The 24,742-nt window shown below is 46.2% G+C and overlaps 1 protein-coding gene and 1 pseudogene across 18 annotated transcripts in view; one reads left to right on the top strand and one right to left on the bottom strand.

Annotated features, from left to right (window-relative positions):
• Nucleotides 1-15,886, bottom strand: part of LOC118994166 (mitotic spindle assembly checkpoint protein MAD2A-like) — a 51,004-nt pseudogene extending 35,118 nt beyond the window's left edge.
• Nucleotides 1-24,742, top strand: part of INPP4A (inositol polyphosphate-4-phosphatase type I A) — a 126,687-nt gene that overhangs the window by 35,034 nt on the left and 66,911 nt on the right. The gene's annotated exons all lie outside the window — the stretch shown is intronic.

Below are 24,742 nucleotides of genomic sequence, written 5' to 3'. Positions count from 1 at the left end.
CACTCTCTCAGATGTCCCATTGATTCACTCATCCTGGCCTCTGCTGGGAGGGAACTGTGCTGGGATGAGTCTGCTGGCCTTGACCTGGAGCTCTTGAGACTGTGACCCCTGCCAGTAAGTAGCAGGCGGTCAGCAAGGGGGAGACTGCAGCCAACACCAGCTGCTCAGGAATGTGCACTGATTGGCCCCTGTGGAGGCCAGATGTAGCTAAGTAGTGTTCTCTGGGGAGATAAAGTACAGGTTTTCATACTTGCTCTTTAAAAAAAAACATAAAGGAAAGGCTAGTTGATTCAAAGCTAAGATGATTTTTAAATAAAATTTAAAATTTTAGGATAGTTTCAGAGTTACAGAAAAGTTACAAAGATAGTACTGAGTTCCTCTATATCTAACTGCTTCCCCCCTCCCCATATTGTTAACGTTATCCTGCCACATACAGTGCATTATTAACTAAAGTCCCTACTTTATTTAGATTTCATTTTTTTTTATTAACGTGCCTCTTCTGTCCCAGGATCCTAGAATCCTGTCCAGGATACCACATTACATTTATTTGGCTTATTTCCTTAGGGTTCTCTTGCTTGTGAGTGCCTCAGACTGCCCTTGTTTGTGATGACCTTGAGAGTTTTGAGGAGGACTGCTCAGTGTGTGGAATGCCCTTCTTTTGGGGTTTGTCTGATGTTTTTCTCCTGAGTATACTGGGTTATAGGTTTGGGGGAACTAGTCCACTGACATGAAGTCCCCTTCTGGACATGTCATAGCAGGGCACATACTGTCAAAATGATTGTCACTGTTGGCGTTGACCTTGCTCACCTGGCTGAGGTGGTGTTTGTCAGGTTAATCTACTGGAAAGTGACTCTCCCCACCTCCCCTGTCATGTTCTCTTTGGAAGGCAGTTGTTATGTGAAGCCCTTAGGTGAGGGGTGGGAGTTGGGCCCCACCCCTTTGACAGGACAGGGGTATTTGCATAAATTGTCTGGAGTTCTTCTATATGCTCAAGTTGTTCCATCAGGAATTCTTTCAGTTGGCCCCTGTGTCCTTTTCACATACCCACCTTATTATGTTTTTTTATGTTATTATTTTTTTAAGCATTCCTTGGCTTGTGGCATTGCAAGATGCTCCAGGATCACCTTCCTGCTCCAGCCCCAGAGTCAGCTGTAGAGTCAGCTGTTTCTCTTTTTACTGGAGAATAGTATTAGAGACTGAACACCAAGTGGTTAAAGTTACTGTAATTTCAGTTTCCATGTATTCAACTTAGCAACAAAAGCAAAACCTGTCCATAGCAATATCAGCAAGAAATAACTGAAAATCTCTCTCCATCTACCAGCTCTGCACCTGCTTGGGCTCTGCAGTGGTGTGGCTGTGACCCTCATGCGCTCCTGCTGTTTCTGACGTTGTCTGTGTCTGGTGCTGTCTTCGTGCACAGGCTCTCACTCCATCTCTTCAGCTGCGTGCTGTCTTACTGGCATGTAGTGAGGATGCAGTGAGCAGGTCTCAAATGAATGATACCTGCTCCCTGAGTCCTGTAGTGGCTCGTGGTCAAAAACAATAAAGTCTAACTGGAGAAGAGAACCCTATAGAAGAGAGTTTTAGAGCCATGATGAGCTATGTAGACAGGAAACACAGCCAGAGCTCCTTAGAGAGAGGGGTTGCTCGAGGCTGGAGCCAGGGAGAGGAGATGGGGTGGTACTGGCTCCTGCAGGCTGGTGGGGGTGGGGGAAGGGAGTGTTGTGGGGATGGCAATGTGGAAGCTACAAGTGCAGGGGACTGATGGGAGTCTTGCAGTCTAACCTGAAGACTCTGGACCCTCATCTTTAAGTGAATGTATGCATGAGTGTGTGTAAGTGAGTGAGTATGTCAGTAATGTCATCTTTGGCTGTCAGCCAGGAGTCCAGGCTGATGGGAAACTGACTTGGAAATGCTGGGTTGGGCCTCAAGAGAGTCCTCAGGGTCGGGGGAGTTAGGCATCATCTACTGGACGGTTGAGTGGATAAAACTGGGCAGGTGCAGGAGAGTGGAGGCCCATGCGAGGGCCAGGTCTGGCCTGCAGCCTGTCCCTGTCCTTATACTTGTCCTCATTGTTGGCAAAGAGAGATGCCCCTATCATGCTGAGTGACTCTGGTGGCCACTGGGACACCGAAGCATCAACTTTGAACTGTCATTTACACATTATCTGTTGACACCAGTGGTTCTAAGTGGTTTAGGGTCTTGTGAATTCTGGACTACTGTGCTGAAACCCTGAGGTGCCCACCTCCTTCGGCGATCTCATTCTCAGGGAAATTTGTCCTAAACTTTTCTTCTTGGCAGAGCAAACACTGCTCCTCACTTCCTGAGGTTGAGAGGATACATAGCTATTTGGCCTGAGTTTTTGTCCTCGGATGACGTGACATTTCATGTGGGGTTTTTACATCCTCCCCCTGCGCAACTGCCAAATTCTGACTACCTTCTCTGCTCTATCTGTATGGAGTTAACATCTTCATAGTGTTACTGGACAGGGGCCTGGCTCTGGGTGGGTCTGTCTGGGGCCAGCTATAATTTGTGGGTTCTTGACTTCATGAAGGAAAGATTTCACAAGTCCAGGTGACTAAGAAGATCCATTTATTAAAGCTGGGGACAGTGAAACAAGGAAGGGCTTAAAACAGAAGATGCAATAGGAGAGCCCAGGCTGGCCGGCCTGAGCTCCCTGGGAAGTCAGAGAAAAGGGGGCCTTGGGGACAGGTTCAGGGGGTCAGCCTGGGACAAGCTGCCAGCTGCCCATTGCCTTAGACGAGCGTGCCTATGGGGAAAGAAGGGAAAGGAGATGGCTTGGGGTCTTTGTCTTGAGGCTTTTCTCTCTTTCTTGCAGGAATCTTAGGGGAGGTGAGGGGTGGGTTTCAGCAGAATATTCATCAGTTCTCTGTGCACCCTTTCAGGCTCACGGTCCCCTCTGGTTGGTCAGTGGCAGGGCAGGGCGGATCTTTAGTCAGTGTAGCTGGTTCTGGCCTCCAGCCCACCTGGTGTTGCTGCTGTTCTGAGCCTGGACCTGAAATACAGCTGAGGCCTAGGTGTTACCTCCAGGGAGGAAATGTTGACCTATGGCTGAGGTCCTTGTTTTCTCAGTTTTGCCTTCTGCCAGGTACTTGGGACCTTCAGCCCTGGTGACAATCTGCATCTGGCTATAAACTGCTCAGCCATTGTGTTAAGCTATCTGTCTCAGCTTCCCAATTCCATTAGCCAAGGAACTAACTAACTAACTAACTAACTTCCTTCCTTCCTAGATTTTATTTATTTATTTTTAGAGAGAAGAGAAAGGAGGGAGAAAGACAGGGAGAGAAACACTGATGTTTGAGAGATACATCAGTCCTATGAGAAAAACATCAATCTGTTGCCTCTCAAACACCTCTAACCAGGGACCTGGCCCCCAACCCAGGCATGAGACCTGACTGGGAGTTGAACCAGTGACCTTTCGGTTTGCAGGACGATGACCAACCCACTAAGCCACACCCATCAGGGATTGCCAAGGAATTTTCCTAGCTTCTCACTGTCCTGTCTCAGTAGGACCCACATGCATGTGGAGTGACATGAACCATCTAGAAAGGCCCAGGGTGATGGAATTTTTTTCAGAAGTTCTTGTGCTCTCATAAGGTATGGTGGCAGGGACCTAGGTGGGAGCTGTGGTGATGGTGAGAAGTGCTCCGATTCTGGGTGTGTCCCCAGGACTTGTTGATGGGTTGGGTTGCATAAGGGGGGAGAGAGACTGATGGAGGAAGAAAGGAAGACCATGTTTTTGGCATGGCCCACCTGGATAATAGTGATGTGATGTGGACAGCGGCCTGCAGTGTCCGTATCTGTGTCATTATGGATGAAATGAGACATTCACATGGACTGCCAAGTCCTGTGGAGGAAGAGGGCAAGCATGGCTTTCCTGTCAAAGGGAGCAAAAGCCCACGGCCTCTGCCATGATCGGCCTTTATTGGGTTTCTCTGCACATTACTTGATGGTCCTCATTTACTATGCACGGGTTGCTTTAGGTGGTTACCGTTTACAGACAACAAAGGAGCCAATGTCTAATCACATCACAGAAGAGGAATATTTGCAAATGAAAAGGCAAAAGTGGTTGAACCAGTTACACTCATCCTTGGAAGTTTTAGCATGGATTTTAGGAAGTTATTTTGCAGTAAATGTTTGCCACAAATCCGGGTGAGGGAGTTCCCAGCAAAAAGCAAGACTCAAAGCAGCCTAGGCACATTGCAGGCCTAATTCCTCATGGGAGAACCTATTTGTGGGTGTGGGTCCTATGCATCTCCGAGTGGGAGCTGGGCTCACGCCACACAGAACAGTCTCCTACAGTGATGCTGTTTGCTGTGACAGAGGAGACTAGAGGTAGAGCAGGAGGGAGCAAGGAGCAGCATGAACAGCCCCAGAGAGTTGCGTGTGGCCTCTTCCAGGGCTGGGTTTTCTGCTGATTTCTTGTTTGGCCATGCTCCTTATCACAGGGGAATCTCCAAAAACAGGGGGAAGATGGTTTTGGAACCAGTACCTGGCTTTGGAGAATGGAGCCCATGTGAACATGGTGCCCATGCGGGGGCACTGCGTCTGTTCCATGGTGGTTCTCAGGCCTTGCAAAGGTACCCAGGGTCCCTGCATCTGTGATGTCAGCATTAAAAATGCAGGAATAGTCTGAGGTTTGGGGAAGGGCATTTGACACTTCACTGGTTACTTCTGGAATCACTGGAATCACCACTGGCCTGTGACACCAGGGCCTTTTAGTGGGTGAGGCGCGGACAGCTAGGAGAGGGGCAGAGCGGGTGTGCCTGCATCTGGTCAAATAACACTTCGAGGAGAAATATTCAGTCCTTTTGGTGGCACAACAGATCATAAAGTGTTTGGTTTCCAAAATTACTATTTTATAACACTTATACTCCCTGTTTAGAACAAAATAAAAGTTTCTACAGAGTAAAAGCTTTTAATGCTAACTTCTTACTTAAAAAATATTACAGTGGGAAAAATGAAATGAAGTTGCGTTTCTTTATGGTGATGCAGAAAAAAAGTCCAAACCCAAATTAGGTCAGGCAGACAATAATAAGAACAGTAAGCTCCATCTGTATCTAATTGCAGCTTGAGACCCAGTTAATCAAAAACAAGTTGTATTTTCAAAAATGAGTGGGAAGTGAACTTTGTGCAGTTCCAGAGAATTTTCATATTATGGTTAGTACCATGGTCAGATGGCAGATTTTTTAAAGTTTGGGATAAAGTCTCTTTTAGGCAACTGCCCTTGTGAAACCTCCCAAGAACCTGGGCAGCCACAGACCAGTGCAGAAGGTAAACCGAGTGCCTTTGAGCCCCCTAGGCTTCATCCAGTGGGTGTTCTCTTTAAAACAGGTGTGAGCACATATGTGCACACGCACTGTCATGGATGACTTGGTTTCCTACCCCCTGGCCAGGGAGAAGCACTGTATTCCAGCTGACAGAAAAGTTGAAAACTGATAACCTGATTGTGGGTGAAGAAAGTGAAGCTGTTGTAAGGCACAGATATAATGACGCAAAAGGAGCAGCAAGTCAAGTGCATTTCGTATTGGACCTGCAGCCCGCATACAGCCGAGAGGAGGCATCTGGTTTGCAGCCACATGAGAGTTGGTTTCATCTCCTTCCCCTTACTGTAGAGAGAAAGGGGGCCCAGGGATGTGCCTGTCAGAGCATGCGAGTCAGGGACAGGCCTGATCTGTGTCATGGGTCTTCTGTTCAGAATAGTTCTGAAAGTCAGGGAAGAGTGTCATCTATTGTAGAACAAGTTTCTTCTTCTGTGGTTTGCTTTTTAAAAATTGCCCCCCCAAGTGATAGCTCACTGGGCAGAAGCTGCTGTCAGGGATTTCCCAACTGGAATATCTCTCTTGTGGTACGAAGGGCAGCCCTATTGATATACCATCCCTTATCATTCATTCCTATCTTAGAGGGTCAGAGGGGTTTAAGGGATCTGACCCTCTGTGATGCTTCAGTATCTTCAGTGATCTGTTTGGTGCCTTCATGAAGGTGAGCACACTCATGTCCCCTGGAGGTCCCAGGGGACATCCAGGTAGGGGCTGGCTCTGGAAATGGTGCGCACAGGAAGCACAATCCTTGGACATTATTGTGATGTCCAGACCCATAGGGGGAACATCCCAGGGAGGGTCCCTGACCAGAATATCTGCAGTTTGCTAAGTACTGGCTTTGGCCGCAAAGACTAGTGAGGATCCCCATCCATCTCGTAGATCCCCAGTGTGGGGTTTCAGAGGGCCCAGGGTCCACGGTCCAGTGCAGTGTTCACTGGGGCCATCCTCCCCTCCCATCTGCTGCTCATCGGGTGGAGATGGTGGCTGGTACCTCCCGTTCCTAGCCCCCTGCTCAATTTGGAGTCTGGAAATACTGTCTCCTGCCCTTGGGGCATGGGCAACACTTTGTAACCTCCAAGAATGTGTTGGCAACTCCCTTCTCTCCCATGCCTGGTTACCCCAAGCCAGTAGTTTGGGGTAACAGTTCTTTTGGATGTTGATTAGAGCCCTTTGACCTTGTCAGCTGAATGGCCCAGAATGAAATAAGCCCCTTCTGTGCAGACAGAGCCACTTGAGGGGGACTTATTTGTGAAGTGTTTACTCTGACATCCTGATCTGTAATCCCATACGTCTTGTGCATGGCGACATTGCCTCACAGTTTACAAATGACCTACTAATGAGGGTATCTAGGTGGCTGTCACTTTTAACAAATAAAATGTATTTTTTTAAGGCATGGCTTAGTTTCTGCTGTGAGGAAGTTACCTCATATTGTATAGAATTAACATTCTGGTGGTTAACATCAGCTTTCCTAAAACGGAGTATTAGACAAAAAGGAGCTCGCACAGGGTATTTTGTTGATTGTTAGAAATTAAGTATAAATTTTGGGGGGACTGAATTTTGGAATGATAGTACAATATTAGGAGCTCTGAGAACTGTTGGTTTCTCAATAAAACACTAGTTGGTGAAAATTATTTTAAGAAAGCAATCAATTAAAATATTGAGACAATTAAATTGTCCTATGCATATACCACAAATGAAGAAACATCTATTCAGGAAAATCTAAATTTCAGTAACAACAGCAAGAGTCTGCGGCACTTGGGTCATGACCCACTCTTCCCACCCAGTTCAGCAGGATGGAAGCTCCACTCTAGTTGGGTGTGGCCCAGAAGGTATCGCTTCTTGTCCCCAAGTTTCCATCAAGGCTGCAGTGTCCCTCTGCAAGGGGAAAGCTGCCAGCATTTCTCCTTCCCCTCAAGCTCCATATTATAGATGCTAAATTCTAGGAAAATATAGCCAGCCCCTACTCATGGGCTGGAGGCCCTATACCAAGCCGAGACTACTGGGGCCCCAGTTGTCCTCTGTCATCCCAGTTTGCTTATAGAGTAGAGGTTCGATTTAGAAAAGTCAAGCCAAAGAAGGGCAAGGCTACTGCTATCACCCAGCACTCTCATCATAAAGTGGGGGTGTCCTCTGAGAGAGGTGGGTCATTGTCTTGGGTCTCCGTTTCAGAGTAGTGATTCAGAGATTTTGCCAAGGAGGAGAGGCAGTCCATAAGAACAGAAAGTTCCGAGGCACTGAATTTATTCATGATGAGTGTGGGGATTATTAAACCTAAGGATGCTCTCAAAAACAAGGAGATTTTGGTGGTAAGCCGCTAACTAGATCCAGTAGCTCCCTGAGAGCAACAGTTGAAACTTTAGGCTAGAGACAGCCCGGGAAAGAGACAACTAAGGAGAGCCCTCCTGGGGTTGGAAAAAAACTTAAAATTGACCTCAAAAGTTGTCTCTGCAGAAAAGCCCAAATTTGATTAGACCAGGCTGCTCAGCAGTTGATGCCCCAGGACATTGTCAGAACCAATAGAGCAACCAACCAGCAATTCATGGAGCCTAACAGCTGGGTGCGATAACATAAGAGGCAGGCAGCCCAACAGGGAGGAGAGAAAGAACCGTAATAAGTGCGTTATCACCCCAGGGAGACTGCACACACCCAAGGCAGCACCCTCTGGGGAACAATGTCAGAAGCTGCATGCGGTGGGTGCGTGAGGGGTGGGGCGGATAGACTTCACTGAATTCGTCTAGCTAACTCATTGAAAATGTGAGCAAAGACAAGCTCAAGGGGTGAGGTGAGTATTCAGAACTGCTACTGTATATTATTAGAAAGGTCCAACTTTCACAATAAAAGGATAAGACATGCAAAGAAATAGAAAAATGTGATGGAAGTGGGAGAGGAAGCAATAGAAAGTGCCTGAGAGAAGACCCAGATGTCGGATTTAACAGATACAAACTTTAAAGCAGCCATTATAAATGCAACAATGGGTTTGTGTTTATAGAACGTTATAGAACTCTCAGGTTTGAGCTTTACTGGTCTATTGATATGTGGATTTTTTCCCAATAAATAGTATGGTCAGCCCGTGGTATCTGCAGGTCTCATGTCTGTTGATTCAATCAACTGCAACTGACAGTATTTTCACATTCTGAATCATGATTTTCCAATTGTGAATTCCCAGATGCAGGTTGAAAATACTGTTTTCCATCCACAGTTGGTTGAATCTGCAGATGCAAATAGCCAACTGTAGAGTCAACAGATTTTCAATCGTGTGTGGAGGGTTGGTGATCCTAATCCATACATTGTTCAGTGGTCAACTATATATTCAAATAACTAAAGGAAATCATGCTTAAAATATAAAGACAAGTATGGTGACAATGCCTAATCAATTACAGAGTATCAATAAAGAGACAGAAAATAAAAGTGAGCCAAGTAGAAATTCTGAAGTTGAAAAGTAAAGTAACTGGAGGGTTATGACAGTAGATGTTAACCAGCAGAGGATAGGATCCCTAGACTTGAAGATAGAGTGACAGAGATTCTGCAGAAAATGAGGGGATGAAGAAGATAAACAGTCCCAGAGAAACGTGGGATACCATTAAGCACACCAGTATACACATAATGCAGGTACTGGAGGAAAACAGAGAGAAAGGGGCAGAAAAATATTAGAAGAAATAATGGCTAAAAACTTCCCAGATTTGATGAAAAATAATCTACACATCCAAGAAACATAATAAACTCCAAGTAGTATAACCACAAAGAAGTTCATACCCAGGCCCGTCATAGTAAAAAATGTTGAATGACAAAGATAAAGATAAAATGTTGAAAGCAGCAAAAGAAATATGACTCTGATTGTACCAGGGAGCTGTGGTAAGATTAACAATGGACTTCTCATTTGGAATAGTGGGGACCAGAAAGCAGTGGGATGGAATGGTCAGCATCCTAAAAGAAAAACAAACTGTCAACCAAGGATCTCATATCCAGTAGAACTGCATATGAGATCCAGTTTTGAGATCATAAATGAAGACAAAATAAAGGCATTCAAAAATTTTTTAAAAAGAAAACAAGAAAACGGGGTTTGCTGTGAGCAGAGCTGTGTTAGGAGAAATATAAAGAAAGTTCTTAAGGCCGAAAGCAAATGACCACAGGTGGTAATTCAAATCCATATGAGAAGACAGTGGCAGTAAAGGTTATTGTGTTATTATAAAAGACAGTGTAAGTGCATATTTCTCCTCCTTAAGTGATTTAAAAATTAATTTTGTAAAATAACATATATACCAGCATGCATCATTTTATTTCGCTTCACAGATACTGTGTTTGCATCAGTATCAGCGCAAGACTCTCCACCAGCAAAAAAAAAATTATGACTTACTGAAGGCTCAGTTGATCATTAGCATTTTTAGAAATAAAATATTTTTGATTAAAATATATACATGGCTTTCAAAAGCTATAACGCAATCACACACTTAATAGAATACAGCATAGTGTAGGCATAACTTTTATGTGCACTGGGAAACCAGAAAGTGAAATATCACTTTATTATGATATTTGCTTTAATGTGGTGGTCTTGAACTGAATCTACAATATCTGGGGTATATCTGTATATAATTATATTGTCGGGCCTATAACATTTAGAAAAGCAGTGTATTTGACAACAGCATAAAGGAGGCAAATGAGAGAAAAGCTGTATTAGAGTAAAGAAATGATGTTGCATTAGGTAACTTGAATCCATGGGAAATAATGAAGAGAACCAGAAATGGTAATAAGAAGGTTAATATAACAATCTGTACAAATAATAAATAAAAAAGACCAAAAAACCCCCAATCTGCACAAATATATTCATGCTTTCCTTTTTTCCCTCAGCTTCTTTAAAAACATAAAGTTATGTGTAGTGGTAATAACATTTTTTTAGTTTTTAGTGTGTAAAGATGTAATATGTATAAAAATAATTAGAACAAAAAGGAGGAAGACAGACTAGAACTAAATAGGAGTGATTCTCTATACATCACTATCATTGAAATCATGTGTGCAAAGGAATGAAATTTTACAATAGAAAATAATGCTGTTAACTCAAAGAAAAGCAGTAAACGAGGAAGGGGAACAAAGAAGACAGGGGTGTCTATGTCCTTGCCACGTGTGGAGTGTTTTTTATTATTAAAATAAAGGGTGTAAACTAAATATTAGAGTGTGACCATTCATGAAAAGAAATCTCATCAGCCTTCTCTGGATAGAGCCCTTAGGTGTCTCAGACTTATAAGGAATCTGGGCCTTCTTGTCAAAGGCGTTTTTCAAATGTTATGCTCAGAGCATGTACAGGTCTGACCTGGAGGTGGTGATGATAAAGGGCTAGTAGCACCAGAGTGTGGCAGCTTAGGGCAGGGAGCTTACAATCTGCAGTTGGAATGTTCTGCTTCTGCTACTGTTTGCATTGTGACCTTGAGCTGGTCGCTTTTCTGTGTCTGACACTGGGTGTCCAATGTTGCAAGGTCGCCCTGAGCCCTCTGATATAATGACTGGGAAGCGCTTGACCACGGCTCTTCCTGCCTCCTCCCAACGAGTGAGATGTGGGGAAGGGAGAGAGGGCATTCAAGGATCTGTGCCTCAGTGGGAGGGCACTGCACCCTCTGCAGGCAGAAGGCGGGGCTGCTTTACTACCTGTTATTCTTAACTTCCCACTGGCAGCACCCACCCACTCAGATGCTGGACTTGTCTCATTAGAGACGCCAGCTGCAATCTGTAAGGCGTGTTAGGGGCTGAATTGTGCCCTGCCCCTCAATATATATCTTGAAGTCTTAACCCCCAGTGTCAATGTATTTGGAAACAGCATCTCTACGGTGGTAATTAAAGTTAAATGAAGTCATTAGAGTGGGGCCCTAATCTAATGAGACTGGTGCCTTTGTAAGAAAAGATACTAGGGAAGATGCCCCCCCAAAAGGCCAGTGTAAAGGCAAGCAGGAGTGTGGTCATTGCCTGCCAAGGAGAAGGGCCTTGGGAGAAACGCAACCTGCCAGCATTTTGATCTTGGACTTCCCGTCTCCAGAGCTGTGATAAAGTAGATTTCCGTTGTTTAAGTCCCCTGTCTGAGGTGTTTTGTGAGGGCAGCCTGTGCGGACTCATACACATGTCTGATTGGAATCTGCATGTTCTGTCTTGATATCCACCAGCATGACTCCAGGTTCTGTCCACCGAAGAGCCGGGAAAGCAGCCCTGCTCCGAATCATGCAAGTGCAAGCATGCAAGATAATTTCACACACAAAGGTTGTTTTGGAGACTGTCTTCTCTCTGCCCTCCTTTTGACCTGTTTAATGACCGGCCTGGTGACAGAGATTCGAGTGGCCATGTTACCCAGTGTGCAGGGCTTTGGGTTTGGCTAGTGTGCAGTGACCCATCAGAGAAGGATCACATGGCAGCAGTTAGCTGAGAAATGCCAGATTGGCCCTGGATATAGATCCCCTCCTGTGTTTTTCCCTAAAATGGTGGTGGTGAATGGTCACGTGGTATTTTTAGAACTGTTTTGCAGTTTTCTCTGTGCAAACCTTTCCTCAGTTGGGTGTGTGATTTAATATTCTCATACAGCCTTTTAAAGATCTACAGGGTACTATATTTATTCGACTTTATCTAAGATTTCAAGACTTTTCAGAATGTTGCTCCAAGAAATCTGATGAATGTAGAACTAGAATTTATGCCTTAAAAGGCTTACCTGCTGATCCATTGGTGGACTTTCTTATGACTTACTTCCCCCTTCTTCTTCTAGACCCTGTAGGGCAGGGCAGCTAAAACCCCGCCCCCCACCCCTTGGAATTAATGACTGGAAGTCTTTTTTTTTTTTAATGAACTTTATTTTTTCAGAGCAGTCATAGACTCACAGCAAAACTGAGCAAAAAGTACAGAGTTCTCATATATCCTAGCTCCCCACACAGTACATCTTTTGATTGTGTTTTGGGAGTAGTACGTTTCTCAGGCGGAGCAGGTGGAGGGTGAAGGTGTCAGACGACCCCCCTCAGGCTGTGGCTCATTCATGGCTTTGGGCTGACACCCAGCAGTTTGTCCTTGTGTCTAACGTGCCGCGGGGAGCCACAGGAGATGTTATTGGCAGGCCCAGATCTAGTGCCTGCACAAGATGCCCTCTGCTTACAACTTAAGGCTGTATCATTTGTAGAAAAATCCAAAGACCTACATCCAAGATTACTCTATTCAGCAAAGCTTTCATTTAGAATGGAAGGACAGATAAAGTGCTTCTCAGATAAGGTCAAGTTCAAGGAGTTCATCATCACCAAGCCCTTATTATATGAAATGTTAAAAGGACTTAGCTAAGAAAAAGAAGATAAAAAATATGAACAACATGAACAGTAAAAAGACAGGAAACTCATGGTTATTAACAACCACACCTAAAACAAAAGCAATCTAAGAGGACAGCTAGAACAGGAGCAGAACCATAGAAATGGAGATCATATGGAGGGTTAGCAACAGGGGAGTGGGAGGAGGAGAAGGGGGGAGAAGGTACAGAGAATAAGTAGCATAGATGGTAGGTAGAAAATAGACAAGGGGAGGGCAAGAATAGTAGGGGAAATACAGAATCTAAAGAACTTGTGACACATGGACATAAACTAAAGGGCGGGGCATGATGGGGGAGGGGTGTGCAGGGTGGAGGGGAATGAAAGGGGGGAATAGGACAATTGTAATGGCATAATCAATAAAATATAATATTAAAAATTTTTTAAATAAAATAATAAAAAAAGAAAAAATGTGTAAGATTTAAATACTCACTCCTATCTTCGCAAAGCATTTTTGCCTTTGTATCTCACTTGCCCCTTGGAAGGCCTGGTGTCACTTAAGTTTAACATAGTAACTTGGGGTCTGCAGAGCCTTCGCACAGAGGCTTTCTTAATTGACATTTGCTGCAAGCCTCTAAGATGGGAATGTCTCCCCCACAGAGTGGTGGTGACCATGAGCTCAGCCTAAGGCCTTCCCACAGCCAACAGCGGGTGGCAGTTGGGGCGTTTGGGGCGCAGGGAGGCAGGAAGCTGTGCTCCTGGCACAGCTGCAGGCCCAGGTCTCCTGATGGGGCGTGTCTGCCACAGGGGAGGTAACTGTGAGCCTTGTGTCTGCACAGTTAAATTTCTTTATGTGAGTACTTAAGGATTAATTTGTTCAAAATATTAAGTGTCGTAAATTTAAGTTGAAGTTTTATTTAAAGAAAAGTCTGTGAACAACAGTGTAAGGTTGTGGCAGAAGTTGTGACACCCAAGTGCCTGCCATTGGAGAAGTGCTGCTGTGCCTGTGAGGTGACCGGAGTGGCAGTCAGAGTCCTGCTGTCTGTCCCAGCCTCGCTGGTTTCCCACAGAATGACTGAGGGCGAGACACCCCCCTTCTCTGAACCTGGTGTCACAGAGACGGGTCCAGGGATTTACCTGTGACTGGGACGGGCTTTGTTGTGAGGAGCAAATGACAGCAGAAGAAATACAATCACACTTTTTGGGCGCTCCACCAGTGTAGAACAGGAGATCAGGGGTAAGGGGGTGGGGAGGAGGGGGCAGCATGTGGCAGATAGGGGGTCACTGAAGTGCCCAGAGTCAGTGATTTGCCTGAGATCTGATAGCGGAATAAAAATCTGAACCAGACCAAGAGCCCTAGGGCTTCGACTCCCATCCATTGCGTTTCCCTGACATTTCTCTGCTTTCATCGGTGGCTGGCAGGTGGCGCTCCCACCAGTGTCCTGGACGGCCCTGAGGAGGCAGGGCCTTGAGGCAGCTTGCTGCATGCTAGCTTCCAGCCTTTAGTGCTTCTACCACCAATTTCTCCTGGTGGGAGATGGGAGCAGTTCTAAAAAATCCATTTTTAAGGCAATTTTCCCCTCTCTCTTTATTACCCAACTTCTAAGAATGTTTAAAAAAATGTGAAAGCACAGTAGAGATTGTAATCAGTTTTCGCTGTCCCTGCTTGTGGTGGCGGTAATTTTAACCTATGTTATGTAATGGAGATATTTCAGGGGGTCTTTGTTCTCAGCGCTTCTCTACATTTCACAACTCAGCTGTGGACTTTGGAGAAAAATAATGACAGAAGTACCTCCTGACATTTTTCTTATTGTCGCCCAGATATCCAGTTGTTAACCTTCTTCTAAACAAAAGCAGAAGCAGCTTAGGCATCTGTGTGGCATGAGGTCACAGTGAAAGACAGGGAAGCTGGCTCTGGCTGGGCAGTCTCCCTACTTACTGCACAGCTGAGGGAGAGGTTGCCTGAAGGGCCGCTTAGCGGCAAAGAGTGGCCCTGGGGTGAGGTATTTGCCAGTGGACCTGAGATTTCCAGGCCTCTTCACTGACCAAGTGGTCTGAGTTCCTTTTGTGGTGGTAGATTTGGGGTTTTGTTTTGTTTTTAAAAACATACACATTTAACTTTCTTTATCATTGTCATTTAAAGCATGATTTTAAAAAACACAAAAAGAATTTTTAAGAGTTCTATATCACTGGAATTTATTTAAACAGTAGGAATAAGAAATGATGAAATAAATGGTAAAAGGGCCTTATAGCAATATTTTGTTATTGTGGATTATCAGTTACTTTAGGAGGAAACAAAAATGCTGAATATTCAGACTTCTTTCACTGTGTTTCATATTTACCTATATTCTAAGTCAAGCTGCTTGGCTCAAAGGTCTGATTTAGGAAGGCATTTTGCGTTAGGGAAAAGTTTTCCCATCTACAGTTACTGCCTGCGAAGGAACTGACATTACAGGACTGATGTCATGTGCTGGCTCCCTTTGAGCAGTGTTTAAAAGTTTATTTACGTCTATGAAAAGTTAAACAGGTCCCAAAAAACAGGACCGTTATGCACAGTTCAGGAAAAACTTTTTCCCATCTAAAAATTAATCAGTGAGGTAAAACATGGAGTACAGTTGACTTGCTTCTAGTAAACACACACTGAAGAATTACATTGTTATTCTTATCTCCAGCGAGGACAGAGATTTTGTGGGCTGCCCACCGTGCTGTTTACTTTGTGGGCTGTAGTAGTGAAGGAACGCAGATGGGTGTGCTCAGACCTGGTACTGAACTGTGGTCCTGACCCTTCCCACTTTTCAGGTACAACCAAATGTTTGTATAGATCGGCACATCAAATAAACGAGAAACTTCCAATAGTGGCAGAAGTGTCATTGTAGCTGTGATCTGTCTGATCACCGAGTGGATTTCATCTTGGGCAGCTTTCCGAGACTTTTGTCTGGGTGTGCTGTCGTCTTTGGCAGTCATGGCACACTTAATATCAAAAGTGCCGTCTTTCGAGGACCTCACCACTGCCAGCACTCGAGATGCCTACCTCCAGTTTCTGAACCGAATGCTTGTATCACCAGGCTTAGAGCCGTTCCACCACATCATTTAGGTTTTTCATCAGATCAAGGTCAGTAGTTACAATCAAGTTGAGTCCATATTTCTGCACTTGAGTAAAGGTTTCAGAAAGTTATGTGCCACACTGATAAAAATGCTGTTGATGTCACATGAGAAAAACCGGGCCAGGGTCTCGGCGTGCCCTCTCGGGGTGATGATGCCCTGCTCCCGGGTGGGCTGCGGTGCCATGGCCTGGCCCACGGCTGCAGAGCCTCCCTACCACAGAGGTGCCTGCAGGGCTCTGCAGCAGCTTCCTGCCACTGGTTTCAAAAGTAACCTGGATTTTTTTTTAATGTCCACATCTGGATAGTACTTACTTCAGAAATAGCGCACGCCCTGACTTTAGGTTTAGCTGTGCTGGTGACCTTTGGAACCACCCGGAGACCTGGCAGCACCAGGGAGTTAGCTGTCCTTTATGTGTTGGTCATAGATGTGACCTGTCTGGTTTATGGTGGTGCCATCGTGGCCCAACTTTACCAGGCCTAACCGGATTTGTACCAAGAGAGTAAGTGGTTGGTCTTCAAAAGCTCAGTAGAGAGTTCGGGAGGGTATCAAGACCTTTCTGATTTATTTGAATTATTAAGATTCCAGGGATTTCTTCATTGCCTACTAGCTGAAGTGCACTCCGTGGTCTGGTATTAGTGATTCCCAGAATTGGCCCGGGCCTGGCTCTTTAGCCTGTTCTTTCTGTCCCTTAGGAGACTGGCTGGGCCGCCCAGTTCCCTGAGTTCAGTGTTGTGCCTGTGCCTTCTGGAGTCAGATCTGGCTGCACTGCCTCGGAGTCGTATCCGGCTGGATTTAAAGTTTCTTCCTCCCCCGTCCCCCCAGCCCTGAGCATGTGCTTGATTTTGACCTGGGGTTGTCTTGTCTGAATGTCTCACCCCATTGTTACACTTTTGGGTCCTTGCAGGCAGAGATCACTTCTGACTAACCTGTGTGTGACCTCTAAGTGCCTGGTTTGTTGCCTGTTGAACAAATGAAGGAGCAGCTCTGGTTCCGGATTGCAGGTTCCCGTGACACCACCATGCAGGTCGTCCAGCCAGGCTTGGTCATGAGGACAGACACACCCCCAGCACCACTCTCTGTCCTCTGCCCCTGATCCCTCCCTGTTGGTCTGACCTTCCCCAGTGGCTCTCTTTTTCAAATCAATTCTGGGGGGTCTTCATCATTCCTGTCACCATCAGCTTTGAGATGAGAGCTGTGGCCAGGCTCCTGTGGCAGCAGCCCTGGAAGGCCTCCCATGAGGGTACTCTTTGCCTTGGTCTGGAGGATGCTACTGGCCTTCCTTGAGGTGCAGGGGCTGGGGGCGGGGGGTGCAGGGGAGCTGGGAAAGGGACAGTCTGACTGGTGGTGGTCAGAGGGAGGGGGCCTGCCTCCTCCGGCTTTAGCCATGTCCTCTCCTCCATGCACACACTCATGGGTGGAATATGGGAAAGAAAGGACTGTCTCTCATGCCAGACTCTCTTCCCAGCTGGTCACATGACATCGTCTGAGAGGAAAAAGCAAAAAACAAGGTAACACAACAATTGAAAAAAACCCAGACAACTGAACAGCATGACCGAGTAGCTGAAGCTCTAGACTCCCGTCTCCTGAGAGGTCTCCTGTCAGAATCAGACCGCCTGAGTTTTGTTTCTGCATGAGCATTTGGAGCACTGAAGGCCTCTCAGGGTCTTCTCCACATGTGCCGCCCAACAGTGATTGGTTCAAACAGGACTCTTTTTGCAGGTAACACACCGCTTAGCCAGAGATTCACGTACCATAGAGCTTGGAAAATGTGTGGTCTGCTTTGTGTTTCCAAGAAACGTTAGGAACTGAGAATTCTCTCCCAGACTTGGGTCTGTTGCTGTGGTCATCCCTGGTCCCCTGCCTTACGGCCTTGTCCCCAAGATGCCGTCTTCCCAGCATGTCACTGATCTGTGGTTGTGGCCTTGCATTTACAGCCCTTTATGGAATTGTGTGCTGCTCAGAAAATTTCATATTCTCCCATGAAGCCAACTTTGACACTTTGAATTAAAAATAAACTTCCAGAGACTTCTGCCAAGATGGAGGCATAGGTGGAAACACTGTGCCTTCTGCCACAACCAAGTTTGAACACAATAAAGGTTTGGAGAACTAGGACACACCCAAAGACCAGAAAACGGAATTATACGAAAGTCCGACAACTACGAACCGTTCATCGGGGACGGTAAGAGAGGCGGAGCCAGCAGCGGAGCTGGGTCAGGCAGGACAGATCCCCCGACCTAGACGCGCAGGCAGCCCAGAACCAGTCGGGGTGTGGGGCAGACTGACCGAGGTCGCACATTCACGCACAGTGAGACGGACCACACAGGCCCCAGGGGAAGAACCCAGTGGTGGAGGGCTGATGGCAGTGGCACACTCACATGCAGTGGAACGAAACGAATGGGCCTGGTGACGGTGGTGGCTGCGGTGCCGGAGCCGCGGCGGCAGGTGGCAGACGGCAGACGGGAAGCCATTGTCCCTCTTTGACCCCGCCCCCACATACAACGTCACAACCCAGTGACTGAGTTGCCCTGTTCTAGTGAACACTTTAGGGCTCTGATCCTGCTAAGGAACAGGCACGAACAGCCCAAAAGATGGTGCAAGAAGAACTCAAAGTCCCAGAGCCAATAACTCTAAGCGACCAACAGATTGCCAGCCTCTCAGAAGCACAATTCAAGACACTATTTATCAGGATGCTCACAGAACTGGTAGATTATAGTCACAAATTAGAGGAACATAGTCACAAATTAGAGGAACATATGAAGGCTAAACTAATTGAAATGAAGGGAGATGCACAGGAAACCAATAGTGATGGAAAGGAAACTGGGACTCAAATCAATGGAATGGACCAGAAGGAAGAACAAAACATCCCACCAGAAAGGAATGAAGAAATGAGAATTCAAAAAAATGAGGAGAGGCTTAGGAACCTCCAGGACATCTTTAAACGTTCCAACATCCGGATTATAGGGGTACCAGAAGGGGGAAAGAAACAGCCACGAGTGGAAAACTTATTTGAACAAATAATAAAGGAGAACTTCCCCAGTCTGGCAAAGGAAATAGACTTCCAGGAAATCCAGGAAGCTCAGAGAGTGCCAAAGAAGTTGGACCCAAGAAGGAACACACCAAGGCACATCATAATTACATTAGCCAAGACCAAAATGAAGGAGAGAATCCTAGAAGCAGCAAGGGATAAGGGGACAGTCACCTACAAAGGAGTACCCATCAGACTGTCAGCGGATTTCTCAAAAGAGACCTTACAGGCAAGAAGGGGCTGGAAAGAAGTATTCCAAGTCATGAAATCCAAAGACCTACAGCCAAGATTGCTTTATCCAGCAAAACTTTCATTTAGAATGGAAGGACAGATAAAGTGCTTCTCAGATAAGGTCAAGTTCAAGGAGTTCATCATCACCAAGCCCTTATTATATGAAATGCTAAAGGGACTTATCTAAGAAAAAGAAGATGAAAAATATGAACAGTGAAAGGACAGCAAACTCACAGTTATTAACAACCACACCTAAAACAAAAGCAAACCAAGAGGACAGCTAGATCAGGAGTGGAACCATAGAAATGAAGAACACATGGAGGGTTAGAAACAGGGGGGTGGGAGGGGGCGAAGGCACAGAAAATAGCATAGATGGTAGGTAGAAAATAGATAGGGGGGAGGACGAGAATAGTGGGGGAAATATAAAATCTAAAGAACTTGAGACACGTGGTTATAAACTAAGGGGGGGAGAATGGTGGGGGAGGGAGTGTGCAGGTGGAGGGGAATGAAGGGGGGGAATAGAACAACTGTAATGGTATAATCAATAAAATATATTTTTAAAAAAATTACCAATTGAAAAAAATAAATAAAATGCAAAAAAATAATAATAAAAATAAAAAACAAACTTCCCTAATGATTATAAAAATAAACTAGACCTACCCAACCTCAGTCATGTAAATTACTGTCATTCTTATTCTGTCCTGGGCAAGCTGGAAGGAAATAAAGGCTTTGGAGTGACCCTGCCTCTTCAGGCCCATGCCCACCCTGTCGAAGGGCTGGGGTGGTGAAGGTGAGGGAGGGTTTGGCAGGAGCAGGATGGATGGAGGTCGGGCTGCCAAGGGGCTGCCACTTGGAAACTCGTGGCACAGTGCCAGTGCCCATGTGCCAGAACTTCAAGTAACCTGTGGCCACTTATCACATGAGCCCTAGGAGCTGGGCCTGGGAGCTGGGGTGGACACCAGCTTCCCTTCCAGGGCACGCTTTGCTGTTAGGTTTGGGAAGGACCAGGTACATCTTTGGGACTGTAGTGTCTCCCAAGTGAGCCAGCCTGGGTCAGGGCCAGGTTTCCCACATGGCTGGCCGCTTTCTCTGTGTCCAGCCACTGCCTGCGTGGTGAGCTGTTCGCTCTCCCTGAGAGAGGACGTGGGAGTGTTTGTGAGGAGAGAGGCTGCAGGTTTCATTCTTCAGCTGTGGAGTGCGTGTCACCAGTGGGAACCAGGTATCTTGGTGACACTTCTCCAAAGCACCATGACAACACATACTAGCCCAGGATATTCTACACAAGTGAATAAAACCTGTTGGGAACAGTGAAGAGAAGGAAATGACCAAAATGTATGGCACTTATAAAAAAAGAGCAGAGGAACTTTGCTAATCAGGTTAATGTGTCAACTGTAGAAACTAGGTCTTCTGGTTCAGGGATCGGTGAATTTCCCATTCTAGTCTCCTACTGAAATGTACCACTTCTGTACAATATTTATGTACACGCCTTCTCCACTGTCAGAAATACAGAATGTTATATATATATTTTGACTTTAGTATTAGTTGGTATTATTGACCAGGTTTTGTCTGTTTATCTTGTCCACAATTTTTTCTTTTTTTAAAATACTTATTTTGAAATATTTTGATTAAAAAATTTATAATATTTTTTAAGGAGCTTAATTTCAGCTTAGGAAAAGAAAATCAAACATGAGCTATGTAAAAAAAGAAGCTGCTTCCGTGCTAAAGTCTTCTCTTTGGACTTTTCTGGGAAGGCGCATTCCTCTCAGGTAGCTCGTGCTGAAGTGTTGCTTACCATGGGAGCTGGAGGTGGGAGTCAGAGAGCGAGGACCTGGAGGGGCTTGTAAAGACTGTGAGTGGGAGCAAAGATGGAAGTTGTGTTCAGTGTTGGATTCTTGGATCTAAAATCTTTTCTTCAGGAGGGGTCCTTTAAAGGGGTGGAGAGAGGAAAATAATATTTTGATGAACATTGCAAGGTTAAAATAATATGCGTGCAAGGGCTTATAACATGAAGGACTGTACAAGTGGAAAAGATTGTGCCATTTATTAGTTTTCGTTTGTAGCTGAATGAATGTGTCCATGTGTACTGTTTTGCACAAGGACTGGACTAAATGAGGCCTCATTTCAGAGCCTGAATTCCTTCTGTAGCCCTTGACCTTGAGAAAGCCCATCTACCATTGTGAGTTTGGCTCCTGTCTGTCAGCCACCCACCCACCCAGCAGTTATGCGTGAGGAGGGCCAAGCGAGCCAGGGGACACAGGGCACTGCAAGCTGTGTTGTCATGTCTCACATGCTTCTTTCCCGGCGAGGTGTCCTACCGAGATGGCCTCTAGACTGGTGTTTCGTTCCATGGAGACCTGATGAGGCTGGAGAGTGGCCAGAGGCATCTTAGGCTCTTCCCCTTGATGTTCTCCTGCAGGTTGGACACATCATGAGAAACTTGGTCCCTTAGGTGAACTGACAGCAGATGTTAGGAGCATAGCAATGCAAACAGGCTGAGGAGAGGAAGGGTGGTGGGAAAGAGATGGCTTCCCTTCACAAAGGAAGTATCACGGGGGTCATCTTGAGTTCGCCCTTGAGTGGTCGAGCACCATGGGGACTTGAGGGGAGTAGCCGGGGTTTACAGTCTTTCACACAGCAAAGCCATGGGGCTGTCTTTTGCACTTTTTCTCTATAACTTTTTTGATTTTATGCAAAAGAGCAAAAACCTGTGGAGGTGACCCCTGACACCTGCAGGGGTCCTTAGACCCCTGTTTGTAGTCCAGGGATATGGCCACATCCCCACTCCTATGCCCAACTCAACAACTCGTCTTTCTGGGGAATGGTGGCTGCTAGACACAGTTATTTTGACCAGATAGAGGCTGGTTAGAGTGGCCACGGTGGGCATCTGTGGCCTCAGGCTAGGCCGTGGAGTGGAAGGTGTGGTGGGCGAGGCCTTTGGAGTCCTCAGGGTTATGTCATATGATGGTTTCTGTACAAAGCCCACCCTTCACATTAGATCATCGCAAATGTGAGTCTGTGGGTGCTGGGGTTTTGTTTGTCATTAAATTATAGATCTCTTAGTTTTATTGTAGTTTCAGAGCTCCAAGGGAAAAAGAGTCTATACCTAATTTTATGTTTATGTTATCTGTTTCAAACAATATAGAAAACAGTTAACACTGAGAGTTCTTTGACTTTCTTCTTAAAGTTTTAAGAAACACTTGCTGCAGGCTTTCTCCACTTGGCACGAAATGTTGCTGTGAGCTGAGATGCTTATGTTCGGTCTCCTCTGTCTCCTTTGTGGGCACTCCCCCACCACACCCACTCCCAGGGAGCACCCCTACAGTCCCCCAGCCAGGGGGCACCTGGCCTGAGCTAGGCCCTTGGATTACCTTTGCCAGGAAGAGCTGGACCAACGGTGCAGAGAATCCATACATTTGTCCTCTCCCATGGCTAGAGCTAGAGCGTTTAAAGTTGGGGGATGCTGGCTGCCTTGTGTCCACGGTGTACAGAGATAGGTTGGTTCATTTGCAGGAATGGGGAAGGATGATGTGGGAAGCAGAGGGGAGCCTAGAAGAGTCGTCTGTGCTACTGACATTGGAGCCCATCAGCCATATTCCTGCTCAAGTTCTGTCAGTCTGCCAGAACCTTTATGACAATCATGCCTTGTGCTGAAACATGTCTGAGTTGGGTTCTCTGACCTGCGGTGCAGGTGTACTGGCTGCCTAGTATGGTGCTTTGGTCAGTATAGCGGGAGTAGATAGAACTCGCTCTCCCTGTGATGGCCACACCAGCAGGACAAGGCAGGGGGAGTTGCTGCCACTGGGGTGTGGGTCACTGCCCCTGGGAGGCACTCCCTCTTTGCACTATGATCCTGAGGAGCCATGAGCAGCAGTGGCCACACCCACACTTACCATCCCCTTGGCTGAAAGAATAGACCATTCCCAAAGGGGACAAGGAGAGAAGAGTCTGGGTGGGTATCCGCCCTGATGGCTGAGTGCCGTCAGCTTTCATTTGGCCAACTTTGAGTGGGGGAGGTAGAAGCAGGCACCAGAACGGCCTTACAGCTCTGGGTTTGGGTGGGAAAAGGAAGGGGATGAGAAAGAAGGGTCTCAGGCAAGGAGTGGGTCACACCTGCCCTAGAGGAGCCAGGACTGTCTTCTGGCTCTGGGAACCGAGCTCTGAGTGAGTGCCTTGAGGGCAGCAGCATCTGGGTCTGCAACACCCTCCTTGCTGGTCAGGCCTTTACAGAGCCCCACTCTGGAGCAAGCTGACCCACAGGTCACAGAGATGCTGTTGTCCTCATCTCTGGCTCCCGGGTCCTCTGGGACAGCATGTCTTCATTAGCAAAGAGAGTTGATAAATACTGATAGTTTCCTCAGTCCTTTTACACACCTATTAGGAAATTTCTGTGGCGCTACTGAGAGGCCTTCCTGGCCAACAGCCAGGTGGACTTTCAGTTAATTATGAAAGGGTTTTGAGTGGCCGAGCTGACAATGGGGCAGGACGTGATACTTGTCACAGTCGTGAACATTTCTTGGAGGGAGAGGGGTGGCGATGACACTGATGTGCATTGTCTTCAGCACTGAACAGGCAGCTCTCACAGGGTCTGGAGTGCCCAGGGCAGCAATCCCATTATCTTGGTTTGTGGCATCCTGGGAATGTATGTGGAAATTGAGTTACAAATGAAGCCTGGTACGTAGAAACACTAGGTTAATTCGCCTCAAGAGTCAGCCTCCAGAAACCTTGGTGTTAGCCCCACTGGTGCTCCTGCCCAGCAGGTGGACAGCTTCAGGCCAGTCCTTCTCACAGGGAAGATTCCAGAAGTGGCATGAGCAGCGGTGTGACCCTCAGCTTATCCGTTAATCCTGTTTTGTTTTATTTCATTTTTTTATCCTCACCTGAGGAGGATAGGTTTATTGATTTTGACGGAGGGAGAGAGCATGAGCAAGAGCAAGAGAGAGAGAAACATCAATTGGTTGCCTCCAGTATATGCCCGATCTAGGATCAAACCTGCAACCTTTTGGTATATGGGAAAATGCTCCAACCAGCTGAGCCACCTGGCCAGGGCGATCACTCCTGTTTGTTACGTTTCCTGTCATGTGTTTCCTGTCCAAGCCTTCCTGTTCATCTTTGCATCTCTAAGGCCTGGTCCATGAGAGGCCTTAACTGTTGAGTTGATGACCAGTTTTTGGAGAAGAAACAGCATAAGAAGGAATGGTTGCTTAAGGAGAGTGGCCAAGGTGCAGGAGGGCTTGTTTGGGCTGAGGCAGCCCAAGGACTCCCACCCACCCTCCACAGTTGCTACTGAAGCCTCCCCGAGTCTCTCTCGTCTCCCAGATGCCAGCACCCAGACACCCGGTCCTGCACCCATGTTGCTGAACAAGAACACTTTTTAATTCTTTTTACGGGTGACTTATTTTCAAACTGGTTCCTGTAGAAAATCTTCAAAAGGCTCATGGTTTGTAGGTGAAACACCAAGGGCCCAACTGCAGTTTCAAACTGGCTGTCATGAAGATGTTCTGGAGAAGCTGATTTAGGGAAGGACATATATAAGGGGGACCCCAAAACCCCAGAATTTATTTATAAAAATTGTGTATTTATTCTTACATATTTAAACTCCAGTCACCTTCAAAATACTCGCAATTTGATGCAATACACCTATTGGGACATTTTTTTCCACTGCCCAAAACAGTTTTTGAACTTGTTGATTTTGATGCCTTTTAGTACTTCAGCCACTATTTCTTTCACCCGTTCCACATCAGCAAAATATTTCCCTCTGAGGACTTCTTTCATCTGGGGAAAAA

This window comes from Sturnira hondurensis, unplaced genomic scaffold (assembly GCF_014824575.4).
Source record: "Sturnira hondurensis isolate 20B ecotype Veracruz unplaced genomic scaffold, ASM1482457v3 Scaffold0009178, whole genome shotgun sequence".
In the NCBI taxonomy this organism is placed as follows: Eukaryota; Metazoa; Chordata; class Mammalia; order Chiroptera; family Phyllostomidae; genus Sturnira; species Sturnira hondurensis.
This window is presented reverse-complemented; position numbering and strand designations above follow the sequence as displayed.